This window comes from Pseudorca crassidens, chromosome X (genome assembly GCF_039906515.1).
Source record: "Pseudorca crassidens isolate mPseCra1 chromosome X, mPseCra1.hap1, whole genome shotgun sequence".
In the NCBI taxonomy this organism is placed as follows: Eukaryota; Metazoa; Chordata; class Mammalia; order Artiodactyla; family Delphinidae; genus Pseudorca; species Pseudorca crassidens.
Window position 1 is genome coordinate 42864937 of NC_090317.1, and position 21019 is coordinate 42885955.

General features: G+C 44.7%; 1 pseudogene; it reads right to left on the reverse strand.

Moving 5' to 3' along the window:
• Positions 1-16929: 16929 nt before the first annotated feature.
• Positions 16930-19103, reverse strand: LOC137216367 (adenosylhomocysteinase pseudogene; annotated as a pseudogene).
• Between the last annotated feature and the right edge of the window lie 1916 nt (positions 19104-21019).

Below are 21019 nucleotides of genomic sequence, written 5' to 3' on the forward strand. Positions count from 1 at the left end.
ATAAATGCTGTTATAATTGTTATTTATTATTTTCAGCAATATCATTAACAAGAAAAATAAGTCGTTTTCCATTCAGGAGGATGTATGTAGATTTAACAACAGAAGCAGGTTGTGAAATAACTCTCATGACACCCATAAAACACCTAGAAAGTAAAGAAGGTAGCCAATAAATATAAGCCTTATCTTGCCTAAGAAAATTTTGTGGTACAGAATAAACTTTCAAAAATGATAATTCTCTCTCCTCTTTCACTTCCCAAAAGAAAAGGGTGAATAATATATTTCTAAGATCCGTGGTTCTCAACCTGAGCTCCCCAGACTTAAGGGTTTTTAAAGATACCATTAAGAATTGAAGAGCTGTTAGGGCTGCCCTGGTGGCACAGTGGTTGAGAGTCCGCCTGCTGATGCAGGGGACACGGGTTCATGCCCCGGTCCAGGAAAATCCCACATGCCGCGGAGCGGCTGGGCCTGTGAGCCATGGCCACTGTGCCTCGCAACGGGAGAGGCCACAACAGTGAGAGGCCCGTGTGCCGCAAGAAAAAAAAAATGAAGAGCTCTTTTCTCTTCAGGTGTTTCCTCTTCTTTCTTTTCTTCCTAATTCATTATGAAGTAACATATAGCTGAGCTTTTACTAGAATCAAAGGAGATAATATATTTTAAAATACATCATGAATTGTGAACTATAATAATAATAATGGTTAACAGTTTGCTTGCTTATAGAAATGCCAGTTATCAGAAGCTGTATATATATATTTTGAAAGACCTTTTAAAATGTAGAAGTCTAAATAAGGAGGAGCATAGAAGTTGGAGACAGTTTAGATTGTTTAAAAATATAAAGTTAGAATTCCCTGGCAGTCCAGTAGTTGGGACTCTGCACTTTCGCTGCCAAGGGCCTGGGTTCCATCCCTGGTCGGGGAAAAAAGATCCTGCAAGTCGCGCAGCACAGCCAAAATAAATAAATAAAAATTTAAAAAGATAATCAATTTAGAAAAATCTTAGGACAAGCACTAAAAGATTAAAAATGGAGGGGCTTCCCTGGTGATGCAGTGGTTAAGAATCTGCCTGCCAGTGTAGGGGGACACAGGTTCGAGCCCTGGTCCGGGGAAGATCCCACATGCCGCGGAGCAACTAAGCCCGTGTGCCACAACTATTGAGCCTGCGCTCTAGAGCCCATGAGCCACAACTACTGAAGCCTGTGCACCTAGAGCCCGTGCTCTGCAACAGAAGCCACCACAATGAGAAGCTCACGCACCGCAAGGAAGAGTAGCCCCAGCTCGCTGCAGCTAGAGAAAGCCCACGCGCAGTGACAAAGACCCAACGCAGCCAAAAATAAATTAATTAAAAAAAACAGAATGTGTAAATACCAAAATTCCAAAGAAAACTCCATTGGTCCAGCAGAAGGCAAGAAAGGAGAGGAGGGGAAGGATGCAAAGAACAAACATTATAGGGCTTCCCTGGTGGTGCAGTGGTTGAGAGTCCGCCTGCTGATGCAGGGCACACGGGTTCGTGCCCCGGTCCGGGAAGATCCCACGTGCCACGGAGCAGCTGGGCCCGTGAGCCATGGCCGCTGAGCCTGCGTGCCCGTGAGCCATGGCCGCTGAGCCTGCGCGTCCGGAGCCTGTGCTCCGCAACGGGAGAGGCCACAACAGTGAGAGGCCTGCGTACTGCAAAACAAAAACAAACAAACAAAAAAGAACAAACATTATAAACAGAAAACACAAAGTAGGAAGGTAGAAATAAGTGTAGCTACAGTATGCCAATAATCAAAATAAAGATACACAGATTAAACTCAACAGGAATAAAACCTCAGATTGGATTTATTTTCCAGGCACAGAATCCAGTTCCATGCTTTTTCTCAGAGATACTCTTAAAATTATCCAGAAAAATTCAAAATAAACAGATGGAAAAAGATATACCAGGCAAATACTAGTCAATGAAAGCTAGTGTAGCAAAAGTTTTTCCCAGGCCCCATGGCTTTGTAGCTCACTCCAAAGAGCTCTACAGTCACTTTAAATCACAACTTGAGCCTCATTTCAGTGATTAGAACCCCTAGTCCCAAATAATAAAGGAGCCTTTGAACTCGATTCAGAGTTAAATCTCTCCTCCCTTAGCTAGCACCAACTTCTGGTGGGGCTCCCACTTTGTGGGGAAGGGATGTGCTGGGTTTCTTCTCTTTCCCTATCCTCCCCATTCTCTAGCCCATCAGATTTTTTATGCTGGAGTCAGATCCCATTTCACTGTGCCTCCAAACTCCAGGAGCTACATATCAAGCTTCAAGGGGTCCAGTTAAAGCCTTGGGGTGAAGGGCAAAGCACCGGAACTCTTCCCCCTTGGAAGCCCACTCCAAAGAAATCCTCAAAAAAATTCTTTCTCCATATCTCCTCTCTCTTAAACCTTTTAATCCTTTTTAGAGCTGCTTGGTTATTTCCTTTGAAAACCTGGTTTTAGAACTTCATATCTATTATATCTTGGTTGTTTATGAGAAAACTCAAATTTAACATGCTGTCATGCAAATTTAAACCAATAAATCCCCCAGTCCTGGAAGGTCACCATCTAATGTTTAAAAAGTTTTAAAAGGTAGGGTATGGGCTTTGCAGTATAACAAAACCTAGGTTAGAATATAAACTCTATAATTTACTAGATTAAGGGCCTTGGAAAATACACCTAACCTCTCGGAGTTGTTTCTTCTTCATGTAAGGGAAATACTGCTACCTACCTCACAGGACTGTTATGGGGATTAAAGAGAGAATCAACCCAAAACACCAAACACTGCATCTGGCCCTTAGTGAGCACTCATGAAAATGTTAGTTCCCTTCCCACTCTGCCTCTTCCCTTCCTTGAAAAATATGCCTGTGACACACTCTACCATAAAGAGTATTTGGTAAATGTAACAACAAGAAGAGGGATCACAGTTATGGTCTTCAGTGCCATTTCTGTATTCCAGAATAAGTTGTCTGATGGATACAATACAGGCAAAGGGACAATATTATCATACCATTCTCACTTTGGGAGTTACTCACCCAATGGAGTTGAAGGTAGGAGTCACAATCATCATGCCATTTAACTGGTTCATGTGTTTTCCTAAACCTTAATTTTAGCTTCTAGGTTAAAAATCAATAAAGCATATGTACTTAGAGCTGTAGAACCTTAAGACTGAGAGTTCCAGACCCAAGCTCATCAATAGCTACAGGACCTGGTAAGATCCTTCCCCTCTTCTGCCTTCATCTACCAAAGATGGTAAAATAGCTGATATTATTTAATATGTGTGAGATACTAAGTGGTCTGTATAAAAATCATTCATATAAACCTCACAACAATCCTAACAGGAAGTAATGTGATTATCTCAGTTTTAGAAAAGGGGCACAGAGGCCAAGGACACACAGCTAAAAGTAATAGACCTGGGACTTGAACCCAGTTAGTCAGGCTCTTAACTACTATACTACCCTGCCTCTCTGAAAAACAGTACAGCTATTGAGAAATGTGAAACGTGAGCTCTCATCTGTGAAAGTACCCTGAGCCTATGTACCAGTTCAGGCCTTCCTAGAAGCAAATGCCAAGACAAGATTAGGCAACATTAGAGATTTATTGGGGGAGCACTTATGAAAAATAAAAGAGGAAGGACCTGGAAGACATGGGGAAAGCCTTCAGACTGTGATGCACATCTCACACCTGTGAAAGAAGAGAGGGAAGGAAGGCAGACTAGGCAGGAAGAGCCTCAGACTGTGGTGCAATAAGAAAGTCTGGGGACTTCTCTGGTGGCAAAGTGGTTAAGAATCTGCCCACCAATGCAGGGGACACGGGTTCGAGCCCTGATCCAGGAAGATCCCACATGCCGCAGAGCAACTAAGCCCATGTGCCACAACTACTGAGCCTGTGCTCTAGAGCCCATGAGCCACAACTACTGAGCCCACATGCCACAACTACTGAAGCCCATGAGCCTAAAGCCCGTGCTCTACAACAAGAGAAGCCACCGCAACAAGAGAAGCTACCACAATGAGAAGCCCACATGCCACAACAAATAGGCCCCATTTGCTACAACTAGAGAAAGCCCGTGCGCAGCAAGGAAAACCCAACGCAACCATAAATAAATAAATTTATTTTTTACTGTACATGGGCCTCTCACTGTTGTGGCCTCTCCCGTTGCGGAGCACAGAGTCCGGACGCGCAGGCTCAGCGGCCATGGCTCACGGGCCCAGCCGCTCTGTGGCATGTGGGATCTTCCTGGACCAGGGCACGAACCCATGTCCCCGGCATCAGCAGGCGGACTCTCAACCACTGCGCCACCAGGGAAGCCCTTAAATTTATTTTTTAAATAAGAATGTCTGTACCAGGCCAGTGGGGAGGACAGGCAAAGATTAAGGGAATCCAAAGAGCAGAAACGGCCTGGCTCTGGCTGCCCAACTGTGCTCAGTTAGGCTATGGGAGCAATCTGGGTAAAATGTGGCCTTAGCGTGAATGTCAGGGGAGATCCAAAGGTTCTTTTGAGGAAATATCTGAGCTATGTGACTCCATGGCCACCACAGACCTGGTGACCTTTTCCTGGCAGTCGTCCACATACCTTCTGGCACCTGAGTGTTTTGCAAGAACCCTGAACTTGATCCCTCTACCCTGCCTCACCAGAGGGGCTCCCACTCCCAGGCACTGTCTCCCAAGGGCTTGGGCATCCTGCTTAGCAGACAGCTCTCTCCAGGGTCCTGGACCCTCAACGCTTTCTGCTCTGGAGTTGGCCAGGCAAGTAGCTTCTTGGACACGTGATGGGGATATCAGCCTTCTGTGCGGGCAGGGAAGTGGTGAGGGGGCCAGAGAACCAGGCTCTGGATGTTGCTGACCCTCCAACATCAACGCCTCCAAAACATCTTCACACCAATCCACAGTCTGACTACCCTGACCTCCAAGTCATGGGCTAGGCCTGCAGTGCATAGGGGTGTTCACACAGGAGGTGCCACCCCGTTTCTCCTGAGCTGTGAGACCACATGCCTTTGAAGCTCCCTTTACCTGGGGGTTCCCGTGCCTCTGAGCCTGGGCTGACGCATACATCAGAAGCGCCGCACCAGGCACACACAGACCTAAAGTCACCACAGAACCACCCAAACAGGCCAGGGCACATCTGAGGCCCTTCTGGGAATCTGAGCAACGTGAGTGGGAGAGGGATGGGTGAGGTCGTGTCTGAGGTCTAACCCCATTTCAGGGGGGCTACTTCACTGGACTCTGACAGAAGGGCCAGCCCCTTCTGCTTCAGCCCCAAGTTACCTGGTCAGGCCCAGCCAGGTCAGACATCTGTTTGCTCAAAGACTGTTCAGACCAATGTTTCCACTTGGGAATCCTTGGGCATTATCTCCTCCCCTATAAAAGGTTCCCCAAAAGAGACAGGGAAAAGGAAAGAGAGGCAAAGTGCTCTGACCTGCAATGGGACAGTCGTTGTCCTCCTGGTGTGTATGTCCAGGACAGCCTGGCCATCAACCTAGAAGAAGTCTGGTGCCTGCTCAGACTGGAGAAGAGAAACCAAAGTCAGACCACCCTGGAGAGTGTGCCTTGGGGGAGCCTTTCCACACCCTGCCCCAGTGTCATGCCTCAGAGCACCCAGCGGGCTACATTCATCCTGTCCTATAGAACTGGCAAGTGAGTTGCTGGAACCCTCATCACTCCAGCCAGAATCCAGCCCAATCAGCATCCATTAGGCTACCATAACCTTAAAGAATGGTCTGAAGATTCCCCCAAAATAACACTACTGAGAAAACAAAAAGCCAAGGGTACATTCATTCTTACTTTGCTCCATAGAAACTTAATTATACTTGTCACTTTTTCTTTACAATTTTCAATTTTTTGTTTTAGTGCTTTAAAAAGGCACTCCCCCTGGAATTTCTATGAATATTTTCTTTTAGTTTATTTTTCTCACTTTATAGTATATACTGCCTCTGCACACACAAAAAAACCATGCTTCCTAGTCCCATAGCACCCTCAGCCCCTTGCCATTAGGTGAGGCTACGTTACTAGTTTTGGCCAGTCAGCTGTGCAGAGCAGTGACTTATGTTACTTCTAGACTATAGTGACTTTAGAAGAATAAGCGATTTCTATGACACTCTCCCTTTGCCACAGTGACCAGCGATGTTCCAGGCTGTGGAGCCTCTGTCAGCTGGGGTCCCTGACAGATAGGAAGCAGAGCCCCCTCACCCCTGACCTTCACCAACACTTGTTGGGCACTTATTGCGTGCTAAAACTAAACCTTTACTATGTTAAGCCGCTGAACTTTGAGGGTTGTTACCCCAGCATAAGCTTAGCCTAACCTGACAAACAGCGATGGCTCTCAAAGTTTAGGATGCAATAGAATCACCTGTGAAACGTTAAAATACATATTTTGTGACAAAAATATATTGGGGGACAGACATGGATTAGTGATGATAGGAGAGAACTACTCAATTATCAGCTGATTTGACAAATCCTTTTGAATTTTATACTTTTTAATTTTTTTAACTTCATAATAGTATTTGTTACCCAGGTGCTTGGAAAAACAGAAGACGCAAACAAAAAGGAAAAATTAAAAATCCAGAACTCCACACAGATATTGCTAAACTTCTAGTGTGGCATGTTAGGAATTTTCTTTTGAAAAAAGTCCATGTTTTCCCTACAAGAGAGGAATGGAAAAAAGAATGCACAGCACTCCTTTCGAGAGCTCCGTCAACTCCCCTAATCACACACACACACACACACACGCACACGCACACGCACACGCACACGCACACGCACACACACGTGAGCGCGCGCGCGCGGCAGGGCAAAAGTATGGGGAATGCAGTCCTGAAAAGGATTCGCTTCCATGTCTGCCCGCCCCCGCCCCTGAGGGCTACAGGCACCAGCCACTCTCACACCCATCTGCAGGGATTGGGGTGCTTACCTCTCTCCATCTTTCCCTCGACCCGCCCACATCCTCCGCAATAGGATGCTTGCACCCACGCAGGGTTCCCGCCCACCTCCCCAGCATTCCCATTGCCCACCATTTACTGAATCAAAATGGATAGAAGGCGTGGATGTGGGGTGAAGACTGCAATACGGGGTCCGCTTCCCACCCCAACCCCCACACCCCTTTCCTTTCCAGTGGTTTGCAGGTGGCTCCCACCTGCACTTCCACTTCCAGGGAACCCTGGTGTTTTCCTCCTCCTCCTCTTTTTCTGGGCCAGAGCCCAGCCTGCTTTCAATGCAATAGGGAGCTGGTACTCAAACATGACCGCCGCCCCCTTCCCAGATCCCTCCCCCAAGCCCACCATTTTTTTTGCCCCAAAGTGGACCTGGGCAGGGGCAGGAAAGGAGCATAGGCAATGCAGTCCTGGACTCGCAATGGTGTTCGCTCTCGCCTTCGGATAGCCTCTGCTCTTTCAAACCTGCTCAGATCCCCGGCAGGTGGTAGTCACTTCCTCTGGTCTAGTGTCCAGAAGAGCGCCCGCCTGCCTCCAAGGTAAGAGGGAGATGGTGCTCAGGCGGGGGAAAGAGGATTCAGACTATACAGTGACTGAAGTTCACGTCAGCCCTTTGTCCAGCGAGGCCCATGTTAACAGTGAGTTCAGGTCCCCAATTAACTCTCCCAACAGCACTGCAGCAGGAGCCGGGTTGTTCCTCCCCGCCCCACTTGACAATCTTTTCAGCCTTGGCCAGAAACTGGAAAAGTGTATCATCTCCTTGGAAATTCTATGCGCCTTTCTCAGATTATCAGAGAGGATCAGCCCCTGGCGGTTAGTCGATCTGTGTCTCCTTCCCCCGCCCCCGCTGCTCCCTAGATTCTCCACCTCCCCTCCCCCAAGACCCGAAGGTCTACCATTTCCCTTGCAGTCCTGTCCAGGCAGTGAAATGGGGTTCAGGAAATAAGGATGGGAGTGAGAGAGAGATTTTTACTAGTTCTTTTTAACATTTGTCAGTTCTGTGCCTTGTAGTTATTATTATCATTACCGTTATTACTATCAGCCTATGTCCTGTTTGCCATTAGAAAATAGAAAAGAGCTATCTATTGTCATTTGGGAAGCAAGAGGTAGATTCAAGTGTGGGGGGGAATAAGCAAACAACCCAGCCACCTGTTTTCCCTGCTCAGTGTTAATACAAATATAGATCCTTTAGGCAGCTACGTTTTTGGAAGTTTGAAATGTACAGAGCAGCTGGAGGCTCCTCTTGGAAGGGGCCCCTGTGTGTGTGTTTGGGGGGCTGGTCCATGAAGTCAGCCTCTGAGGTCACATAATTTCATAATACCAACTTGGAATTTCAGATTTTAAAAGCTGGTCACATGTCCTGGTCTTCAAGATTATTATTAATTTAACCTCCACAATTGCTCTGTTTCCTAGTTCTCTACCACATCCACATCCCTATTGACCCTTTCCAATTGCAACCAAAATTTCATACTACTTCTTACCATCTCAGGGACAGATATAGGTTGTGAGGCCTGAAACTTAAGATTCAGGGGACCCTCTTTAAGTAAAAGGACATTAAAAATTTATGGGCAATGCAGGCAATTAGGTGCCAAAGTTAATATTTATTTATATTGAGAAATTACAAGAAATTATGAAATTTGAACAGCTGGCATATACAAAACATCCCAATTTCCATACAAACAATATTTTTATTAATTACTGCCTGGCACACCTCTATGATATTTTCCCTACAATTTTTTTTATTATAAACTCTTTGATCCTCTCTTCATATGCCTGTGTAATATTTTTCCTAGAGAAAATGTAAAGATAATTCAATCTTTCCTTTGCATGGTTAATCAATTTATTATTTTTATTATTGTTGTTGATAAAAGTTTCAGCTTTACAACTCATTATCAGTGATGGGTGAATTTTTAGTATTATCAAATTTGAGTAAACTGCTGTCTAACTCTGTCAAGTTTCTTTCTTATATGGGCTTATGATTTAAGTTTTCTTGTGCAGATTCTTATCTTAAATAGTCTTAATAATGACACTTACAAACCAGTTTGATGTCAGTGTTCTGAAGAGGAGCAGAATTTGCCACCCCAAAATATGCCTCCTGGGCATAAAGATTATTTTAGGCTGATTATTTTTAAGAAACCCAGACCTAGTGAAACAGGAGGGAAGGGGGCAGGGCACAACCTTTAAAAGAATGACATAGACACGACATAAATGGTTAGAACCAGCTAGGTCCAAGATGGCAGACGAGATTTCCACTAGACCTTGAGCCTCAGTATACGCTTATTGTAGCACATCAGCATGCTAAATGACACACCCACAGGCGCCATGACAATTCCAAGGCCAACCATAAATGTTAAAAAGTGGGCAGTGGCCCAACTCCTGGAAATCCCTACCTCTTCCCCAAAATACCCGGAGTACTCCTCCCACTCATTAGTCTATGAAATTACCAACCCCTATAAAAACCAACAACCCCATACTCTGGGGCCGTTTTTGCCTCTGAGATGGCCCACACTGTCTGTGGAGTGTGTTTCTCTCTAAATAAATCCATTTCTTACTTATCACTTTGTCTCTCACTGAATTCTTTCTGCGATGAGACATCAAGAACCTGAGCTTCATTAAGTCCTGAGACCAGGTGTGTGATCTCAGTTAAAAGACCATGGGTTCAAGTTCCAATCTGGGTTTTGGCTGGGTTCAAGTCCCAATCTGGGGTTTAGCTGGGTTCAAGTCCCAGCAGGGGGATCAAGTCCCAATCTGAGATGCACGGTTTCACTAGCAGAAACTCAGAAAACCGGTAAATTACGCTTTTGTAAGAGAGATTTACATTTATAAGGGAAATCTCCATTTGTAGGGGTGTCTCCCTCTCAGTGCCTGGAAGAGAAGGATGACTGAATCTCTAGAAACTTTTATCAATGGAGAAGGCAACGACTCAAATTTGCATAACAACCTTACTCTTGTTTACTGTGCTTTTCCTGGTCACCTCCCATAACTGGCCACCCACCCACCCCCCAGCAACATCCTTTGTCTTCAGAAGAAGATGATATTTAAAGTGGTGTCTTGGGCTATTTTGGGGAGTTACTCAGTTTTGCTGGGTCTCTCCTCTGTATACATGTTATTTTTAAAAAATATATGTATTTATTTATTTGGCTGCACCCAGTCTTAGTTGCAGCACGCAGGATCTTCATTGCCGTGTGCAAGATCTTCGTTGCAGCATGCGGGATCTTTACTTGTGGCACACGGGCTTTTAGTTACAGCACGCAGGATCTAGATCCCTGACCAGGGATCAAACCCAGGCCCCTTGTATTGGGAGTGCAGAGTCTTAACCACTGCACCACAAGGGAAGTCCCTATATGTGTTATTAAATATGTTTGTTTTTCTCTTATTAATCTGTTCTTTATTACAGGAGGGTCTCAGCCAAGAACCTAGAAGGGTAGAAGGAAAATTATTTGTCATCCCCCACAGTCCTCATTGTAGTACTGATTTTGAGTTTTAAGGTATCTTAGTCAATGTCAGTATTTCATGCCACATCACCAAGAAATTAATATGAACCTGTGTGGATGTGATTGGTCAAAACCATACATGTGGTCGGTGTAGCAAAAGTCCAGGAGTGCATTTTTGATAAATCATATCGTATGTACTTATAGGGCAGCAATGGGAGCCAAGACTAAAAGAAGTATCTTGGAATCAGGTAATGAAGTGGGAAATAGCATCAAATGCTGGCAAGTAGCTGGTGTTAAACCACCATGGTATTAATTTGAGCTGTAAAATTTGTTCATGGTTCCCTAAACATATGAAAGGCAATAGAGTGTAGCATTAGTTCATTAGCATTAGAATCAGACAACCCTAGATTGAATCCTAGAGTTTCTACTCACTACACTGTGAAATCTTACTAGTAACTACTTAATCATACATGGAAGTGACTAAGAAACACATGAACAAATTATCCAATTAAACCCAAACTAAATGTAATTCCAAGTCAGCTTCCCCTTAGCTTGATCCCAGACATGCCCACCTCCATCTCACTGTTGCAGGAAGGGGGATGCCTTCCAGGGCCCAAGAGTGGGCTCTTATCTAACACTCGGAAAAGAATTGTCCGAGGAGACACACGTGCTGACAAAGCAAGAGACTTTTATTGGGAAGGGGCGCCTGGGTGGAGAACAGGAGGGTAAGGGAACCCAGGAGGACTTCTCTGCCACATGGCTCGCAGTCTTGGGTTTTATGGTGATGGGATTAGTTTCCCGGTTGTCTCTGGCCAATCATTCTGACTCAGGGTCCTTCCTGGTGGCGTTTGCATCGCTCAGCCAAGATGGACCCCAGGGCGAACGATTCCGGGAGGACATATGGACTGGCGTCTCCTGTCTCCTTTTGACCTTTCCCGAATTCTTCCAGTTGGTGGTGCCTTGTTAATTCCGTGCTCCTTACCAGGACCTCCTGTTTAAGATAACTCATGCAAGTGGTTATTATTGGGCCTGGCCAGAGCAGGCAGTTTCAGTCAGTGGTTCCCCTAACAACTCCCCCCTGAGAGACTTCATACTCAAGATGCTTCTTGGGAATTGGGGCAGAGGTCTCTTTCTTCTGTAACTATTTCCTGCTGAGAGTGGGCATAGTCCTGCCTAGTAGAGTAGAAGTCTCTCTTTACCTGATCTAAATCGAGGTATTCTGTGCCCAAAACCAGTATTCACCCTCATGGTAACAACAATTTAGCCTGAAACTGTTGAACCCTGTCGGAGATGAAACAGACAGGGGCCAAACAGGAGGTCTAACTGGATGGTCATCACTGGACCCAGAAAAGGAAGGCAAAATCTGCAGGATGTGTGACTTTCTTCTGATTGGTTGGTGGCAAAGTAACAGGACATTGCTCCAGGAATCTTGCACTCAGCTTGAAGTTACCATCCTCCACCTGGGTGGGGGCCTTAGTTCCTGCAGAAGAACTCAACGGTATTGCTATGCATACTCCTTAGGAGGAGCCAGAAGCCTACCCCAAGGCTGTACCAACACTTGACTCCCCTGTTTCTGTATCCCCTCCCTTCTCTGTTTAGCAACTGTTTGAATCTGCCCTTTGGAATTCAGGGATGGTCAAGGAGGCTGAATGAAGTCTAAATCCTACAAACAAGAAACAGGAGACACAGAAAGGATTTGTACTCCAGAGCCCCACAGAGTACTGCTCAGTTTCAATTCAGGGAACTGGATGATGATGGCTCTGGCCACTTCCTGCTAAAATGGGGCATAGTCCTACCTCAATTTGGAAAATAGACACTGAATCAGAAATATTTCTGAGTTTCGAGTTCTGGATCTGAGGCTTGTATGATTAAAATCTCACTCCCTTGGTCTGCCATTTTAGTGTAACAGACCCAATTAGAAGTAGTTGGAGGAGTGACAACTGGAATTTTTTTTTTTTTTTTTTGCTTTACGCGGGCCTCTCACTGTTGTGGCCTCTCCCGTTGTGGAGCACAGGCTCTGGACGCGCAGGCTCAGCAGCCATGGCTCACGGGCCCAGTCACTCCGCGGCATGTGGGATCTTCCGGACCGGGAGCACAAACCTGCGTACCCTGCATCGGCAGGCGGACTCTCAACCACTGCGCCACCAGGGAAGCCCAGACAACTGGAATTTTAATAGGAAAAATAAATCTCATTTCATTTCAGGAAAATAAGCCTGAAATCCAATCTGGACCAGCACTTTGGGGAGACTTGTAGCCAGGTAGCCAGTTGTCTAATTTTATCTAAGCAGGTTTTAACTTTTAATGTGGTATTAACACATAGATAACAGGTGCTATTGGTCATCATACATGTCTCTTCTGTTTGTTAATGTATGATCTAAAGCAATTTCATTGTCTAAAAATGTAATAGTTACAAGATGAGACCTTTAAAAAGTAAGGTTGCAGTTACCAGCTGCCAGCTGACATTGTTTTGAGAATGGCTGGTGGCATCAAATTCTGACACAGCTCAGAAAACTCAAGTTCTTAGCAATACAAGGACTTGTCTGAAAGCACACCCATAATGTTACCTAGTTATTTCATTGGGTGTCTAAACCATAGCTACTCCATTTTGACTTTTAATTGTAATATTCCCCTTAATATTCAAAGCAGATGTCATCGTTAATGATGTTAGTGTTTCTCTAGGTATGAGAAGATAAAAGAATTTGGGCTCATAAGATCTTCTCCTGAAAACATCTAACTAGCTAAAGGCCTGTTCTGCCAGGTTTTCTCAGAGCACAGAGTGCCTCATCCTGATCTACACCCTGAATTCCTTTCAGGGGATGTTGAAGGTCAGTGGCTGCAGTGGCCATTGATTTAACCCTTGCAGAGGCAGATGGCAATTTTCAGTTGGCAGAGCCCCTTCAGGGTCATAAATTTGACCATGGTTTGGGGGGCATTTCATGACCATTTTGTCCCATGGTGCTAGGAATACCTATTCCCAGGTCTGGCGAAGATTTCACTGATAGGCCACTCAGTGTCCTGCTATTATTGGACTAGGCTTCATTAACAGTGCCACTAGTCTCCAGACCACCCATCTCACTAGTCTCTTATGGTCCAGGAAAATATTCCCTCTTGTTTTCCCATATCTAGAATTACACCATTAAATCATTGATCTTATATGGAACTATATATCATCATTTTATCAGAGGCTCAGTCACACATTTGGTAATGCAAGAAACAACAATTTTGTAAAACAGGCAGTATAAAAAAACAATATAGCTAGCAGATTAGTAAGGTCATAAGCAAGAACATAAGTCAAGAACTTCCATTAGGTGCAGCCCAGTATATCCTAGGTCATCTGACTTAGTCTGTTCTGTACCAATGCTTATCTTTAAGGGAAGTTATATATTGGCATTGTCCATAAGGCACCCAGCCCAGTTTCCTAGTGTTACTAGACTGATTATCCTTAGTATGATTTAATTGTTCCCAACACATAGGAGCCTTAATTACCATAGTCTGGTGTTACATAATTACATAAATCCATCCCATAATTGTGGGAGGTCTTATTCCTTGGCTGAAATTTTGCATGTTGCTCTGATTGAGCCTGAGTAATAGATGAAAACTCATATTTATAGCCAGGGTCAGAGCAGGCATTGTTAATTGGCCAGGTGAGGGGATTCCATCTAGTAATATCAGTAGTGACCTGAACATGACTATAATTTTGCTTTTAAAGTAAACTTCCTCAGAGCCAACCAGTTAGAGCCTTGAAGTGGAGAAATTCACCAAGGTAACCCAGAAGTACTAGATACATGTAATTGGCCACAAACCCAACAATTGGATTGATTTTTAAAACTAGCATAGGATCGTGCTCATGATAGGAAAACATTTGATTCATATGCAAGGGTCCAAGAAGTCAAGAAAACATTATAAATGATCGTACAAGTCAGGTTGAGGATCTTGAGCAAGCTGTCTACTTCTGATGTGGTCTTCTTCTCACCCTAGCATGAGTGTAGTTTCTTCTCTGTTTGAGCACTGTTTCAAGGTTATTTTGAGATAAACCGTCCTCTCTACAGGCCAGTCCAGTGCGGGGGGGCCCTTTGTGAGTGGAAATTAATCCAAGAGTCAATTCCCTTCAGTTTCACTGTGCTTGAGCTAGTTAAAGAGCACCTGATAAGGGTCCTTCTGCCCAGGGTAGAGAAAGTCCTTTAAATTATGTCTTTTCCAGCATGCATAATCCCCTAGTTGCAGGTCGTGGGGCATCTGATCTTCATCCAAAGATAGATTATTGAGATAAGCTTCAGAAACAAACTTAGCGTGTCCTTCAATTAAACTTTACCTTAATATAACGTAACAGCAAGGAACTATCTGGGAGGTGAGTCTTAGTAAATACAGACCTCCATAAACAAAACTGGAATTTAATATTCACTGAAATGTAATTTTTCTCTCTAAAATTACCCTCGTTTTACAAAATATAGCCAAATTAAGACTAGTTAGTTTGCAAAATAACTCTGGTCTTAATCAACTTGGCCTGATGACTTATATAACTATAACTGATCATATAGGCATTTTGCTTGCTGAAACTTTTTTTTTTTTTTTTTGCAGTACGTGGGCCTCTCACTCTTGTGGCCTCTCCCGTTGCGGAGCACAGGCTCTGGACGCGCAGGCTCAGCAGCCATGGCTCACGGGCCTAGCCGTTCCGCGGCATGTGGGATCTTCCCGGACCGGGGCACGAACCCGTGTCCCCTGCATCGGCAGGCAGACTCTCAACCACTGCGCCACCAGGGAAGCCCTGAAACTTTTATAAGGAGTCTCAGACTGGATTTTTAAAAGACCTCTCAGGGCTAGGAAATTCCCACCAAGAGCTTATCACAGATTTTGCCTAATAGATCTAGGTGAATTCCTCCCTTTTCAAGGTTCTCAAAATACCTTGAGATTTCTGTACCTGTTAGTGAGGTAGCCTTCCTAATTTATCTGATAAAGCTGCTGGGAACCTAAGAGTTTTCAATCTCTGGAGGAAGCAGATAGAGAGACAATATAAATGTTTCAATTCTGCTTACAAAGGTATAATTTACCAAATTATTGTAAGTCATAATTAGTTTAAGGGGAAGGTTTTCTTTATACCTGGAAAACACAGATTTAAACCAGTAATTTTTCAGATAGAAACCATAAAAATTATAACCATATTCACCAGTTCACTCAGTCCTATGTAACTAATCCTTTTTGTTGACAGCTTTATGAAGCCATCAGGTTTCCCATTAGAATTCTTCAATTTCTTACCCAGTTCAGCATTATGGTCTGAAAGTCAGAAACTTGTATTTATCCAAAAGTCCTTTCTATAAATCTTCTTGAAGAGGAAGCATTTTTGCAAAGGCATCAGAGTGAAATCATAACTGTCTATAATGACAAAAGACTTAAGAAGGCACGTTTAAATCTGATTACAATGCAATTGACAAAGTAACTTGGTTACTGCTGTGACATACAACACTTTCAGATAATAACTAGAGTTATGACTGATAACATTTTACCAGGACATATCAGATTTTTAGGAACTCCATATAACCTCTAGAATATCTATATTAGTAACATTTACCATACAATATAACCTAAGGTTTATTACTTATTTGATAATACTTCCCATGTAACTTAACCTACCAAATGAACCTAATTAGTTTAATATCTCTCATTAGGATGTTTCAGGGGCCCTCTGAAGCATCCCAAAGTTAGCTAGAGGTCAAAAGAACTTCATTAGAATTTGATTTAGGAAGTTTTGTCAAAAAATATCAAGAGTTTAGAACACTCAATCAGATAGGATCATAGGTCACTGTGAAACAACAGTTATTCACTTAGCCAAAGTAACAATAAAAGACTTCAAAGGCAAATATAGAACAGATCACTTAAAAGGTAAAGAAACTCAAAATCTGTTTTCAAAGGCAGTTCAACATCTTAAGAAAACTTGTCCTCTTAACAGAGAGAAAAGCCAAATTCAAGTTTTGTACCAGCTTGCCTTTAAAATTCACTTACTTGGGACTTCCCTGGTGGCACAGTGGTTAAGAATCTGCCTGCCAATGCAGAGGACACAGGTTTGAGCCCTGGTCTGGGAAGATCCCACATGCTGCACAGCAACTAAGCCCGTGCACCACAGCTACTAAGCCTGTGCTTTAGGGTCTGCGAGCCACAACTACTGAGCCCACGTGCCACAACTACTGAAGCCTATGTGTCCTAGGGCCTGTGCTCCTCAACAAGAGAAGCCACCGCACTGAGAAGCCTGCGCACTGCAACAAAGAGTAGCCCCCGCTCACCGCAACTAGAGAAAGCCCACGTGCAGCAACGAAGACCCAATGCAGCCAAAAAAGAAAAACAGTTCATTTACTCAATCAAATTTATTTTAAACTCAGTCAGTCCTGACCATGCACAAAGCTCTTCTCAGGATCCACTTTCCACAAACCTTTTCATCACTTTCTGTATCCATCACTTTATTTTTCCATTCAGAAACAGCCAGCCCTAAGTCAAACCTACTTCCTTTTCCCTTAATAAAATGCAACTCCATTCCTCATACCTTCTTTACTGAAAACATACATCCTACTTTCCTATTGTATACTGAAATGTTGTCATTATTTCTATTATCTTTTTTTTAGGCACCAAAATTTTTATTAACCCACCTTCTTGCTCTCTTTTAACATTATAAACCAAATTAATCTCTTTTTGACCCAGAGTTGTGATGGGAACATCAAGTTACAACGCACTTTTATGTTTCTCTGGCCCCTCTCAACCTCTGGCTGTCACTTCTCTCGTCCTTTCTTGGCTATCCCTTGACAATATATTCCAACCCCTGTAAAATAAGGACTAAAAGTACCAACCTCATTGTTCTGAGGTTTAAGAGAATGTCAAGCACTAAGCCGGGCTCTCAGGAGCATTTAAACTCCAACAGTTCCTCCACACCCTTTGACATAGCTCCTTCTCATCTTTCATGGGCTGAGGAACCAATGAACCTGTAAACCAAGAACATGGGTATAAAGTCCATAGGCCAAGTGAGGGCCTGGATGGTAAAGTGCATGGGCTTTGTGAACATCACTGCCAACTTCCAGCCTAAGGAAGGACTGACTGAGTGAGCAGTTCCAAAACCCCTGAGCTCATGGTTCCCTGTGGGTAACTCCCATGTATCTCTATCATGACCAGGGCTTGAGGAGGGACTTCTTAATTCCCCCTGCCACACTTGGAACAGTATGAGGGATGCAGCAGAGGCCAAAGACTGACTAGCCCCAGGGAGTTGACGGGGAACATTATCAAACCAGTCTCAAAGGTGGTGCCATTTGCTCTTGGGGAGGAGAGGTGGGACCCAGGCAAGGACAGCAGCTGGAAGGCAAAGGGCGGGCCTGGTTCTCAATAGCGGTAGTGATCAGGTTTGAAGGGGCCATCGCAGGACATGCCCAAGTACTGGGCCTGCTTCTCAGTCAGCTTGGTCAGCTTCACATTCAGCTTTCCCAGGTGGGCTTCAGCCACTGCTTCATCCAGCTTCTTGGGCAGGAAGTGGACCCCAATGGGATACTTGTCTGGGTGGGTCCACAGCTCAATCTGCGCCAGCACCTGGTTGGTGAAAGAGTTGCTCATCACGAAGCTGGGGTGGCCCATGGCGCAGCCCAGGTTGACCACCCGGCCCTCAGCCAGAATGATGATGCGGCACCCATTCTTCAACAAGTAGCGGTCCACCTGGGGCTTGATGTTCACCTCCACAGTGTTCTCGTTCAGCCACTTGACATCAATCTCCATGTCACAGTGTCCGATGTTACACACAATGGCGTCATCTTTCATCTGTTCAAAGTGCCGGCTGAGGATGATGTCAATACAGCCCGTGGTGGTGACAAAGATGTTGCCCTCCTGACAGGCCTCATCCATGATGGTCACCTCATAGCCCTCCATGGCAGCCTGAAGCGCGTTGATGGGGTTGATCTCCGTGATGATGACGCAGGCCCCGAAGCCCCTCAGGGCCTGGGCACAGCCCTTGCCCACGTCGCCGTAGCCCACTACCACCGCCACCTTGCCCGCAATCATCATGTCTGTGGCCCGCTGGATGCCATCTATGAGGGACTCCCGTCAGCCATAGAGGTTGTCAAACTTGCTCTTGGTGACGAGTCATTGACGTTGATGGCAGGCACCTTCAGGATCCCGTTGGCCATCATCTTGTACAGGTTGTGGACCCCCGTTGTGGTCTCTTCGGAGATGCCTCGGATGCCTGACAGGAGCTGTGGGTACTTGGTGTGGATGAGGTTGGTGAGGTCACCACCATCGTCCAGAATCATGTTGAGGGGCCCGTCCTTGAAGTACAGCGTCTGCTCAATGCACCACAGATATTCCTCGTCCATTTCGCCCTTCCAGGCGTACACTGGAATGCCAGCCTTGACAATGGCAGCTGCTGCATGGTCCTGGGTGGAGAAGATATTGCAGCTGGACCACTGCACCTCAGCGCCCAGGGCAGCGAGGGTCTCAGCGAGGACAGCTGTCTCCACGGTCATGTGCAGGCAGCCGGCAATGCGGGCACCCTTCGGTGGTTTGGAGGCCTAGTACATCTCCCTCATGCGCATCAGGCCCAGCATCTCATTCTCTGCGAGGTCCAGGGCCTTGTGTCCCCAGGCGGCCAGGCTGATGTCAGCGACTTTGTAAGGCAGCTTGTCCGACATGCCGGTGGCGGTTCCGCACGGAGTGATGGACACAGGCAAAGGGTCCCGAGCCGCGGGCTGGGGACAGGCGCGGGGCTGGCAGCGCCGGGGAGGGCTATTTCTGTTATCTTTAATTACATGTTTAAATTAGAATCCTCTGCTCTTAAAACCTTAATTTCTTGTGAAAACTAAGAAGCAAGCAATTATGAACTGTCTTTTACATTAGCATTCTGTAGATTGGTGAACATAAATACCAGTGATAATTTCTTTTTTTTTTTTTGGCTGTGTTGGGTCTTCATTGCTGACCAGTGATAATTTCTAAAAACATTTGCTTTCTTATAGAGAACATCTCAGGGTTGCACCAAACATATTCATTAATAGTCCTAAATACATTTAGTTTCTCTGTTTAGTAACTGATGTCTCAGTATCTTACTTTATTTGGGAAATACCCAGCTATTCAACAAACTCCCATCATTTAACTTAATTTAACTCAACTCTAAAATTTCACATTACCAAATATCTGGAGAGATCATCCCCAAGTAGACATTCCTAAAAGTTCACCCAAAACTCTTTTCTCATTTGCATTTTCTTTCCTTAAAAGTTTCTTCACATCGAGTTACTTTCCTTGCTGACAAATTTGTAACAGATATAACAAGATTTTATTTAGCTTATATTAAACCTAGGCACAATAAAGGTATTACACTTAATGTTGGTGACTCTAAAGACATGTTTATATTAATTAGATCAACAAACTTAAACATTAATACCAGGTATTAATTTAATACTGAATATTTCCCAGTTCACGTGAACCTGAAATTCATTTAGCTTAATCTCTCTCGTATTTAGAATTGTTTGATTTGTAAGTGCTTACTTTTCTTTAAGCCAATTAAATAGAGCTCATTTACAAATTAACCTCAGCAATATTATCCAAAGACAAAGACACATACTGAGACATATATATATATATAGACAGACACAACAAGACATGTCGCTTCATTTTCTAAACTTAGTCATGAATCAGATATCACAATATAAAATTCACTAGTTTATAAATAACAGTTGGAATAAGTAAAATTTTTAAAGGCTTCTTCCCATTTGTCCCTCAGTCTCAGGAATTAGAGGTAGTCTAGAGAAGTGTTCCTGCGATCCCTGGTCTTGAAGGCACAGGGAGAGAAAATCAAGTTCTCCTAGTAGGACTTGTTCCCGCAGGGTCAGAATTCTGAAAAGACGTTTGATCAAGCTTGCTTTTACTAACTGTATATGCAAAGAGAACCAGTTTTGGAACCAGTTTTCAAGAGTTTTACCTAAACCAGCTTTCTCTGGAGTCTAAACAATATGGTGGCCACACAATGTTATCCCATTTCACAAGGCAGAATGGCCATCACAAATCATAACACAGAACACAAAGTATAAAACACACACAGGCCTGGCTGTACTAATCAGACACTCCCTTAAATACAAGATTGCAGTCTCTCAGAAAAGCTCCTACAGAGACACAGAACTTCAGATCCGAGTACTAACAGAGTAATGGGAAATATCTCAGGTCTTCAAAGATTTCAATGGTAGGAAAGGAGGCCAGGAAAGGGGGAACAAAAGGGGTGGCCTTACGGACGTCTCCTGCCAACTGCAGGCACCCAGGCATTACGGGACTTTTCCCTGTGCTTCCAGGAAGGGAGGACAGGAACTCAGCCCTAGCAGAAACCAGAGACCAGAACCAGAATTTGAGTTCTCTGCCCACCGTAGGTGATCAGGCTCCGACCCTCAGATCAGGCTGAGGCCCTTAAGCCAGACTCCTGCGTCCAGGACGGGGACAGAAGAAAAAAGAGTAGGATAGGAGGGGTTGAAAAGAGGAAAGAGAGAGGAAAGGGGAAAGAGGTCAATAACGTCTCTTGTTCCTTACCCGGTCAGGGCACTCTGGCCAGTCATCCGCATCAGGAGGAGACCAGGAAAAAAAGGGTCCCAGTTGCAGCTGTTGGGTCTGGTCCATCACTGGGCGAGCCAGTTCCCGAGTACCCCAAGTGGTGAGAATGTCAGTCGTAGTGAAGAA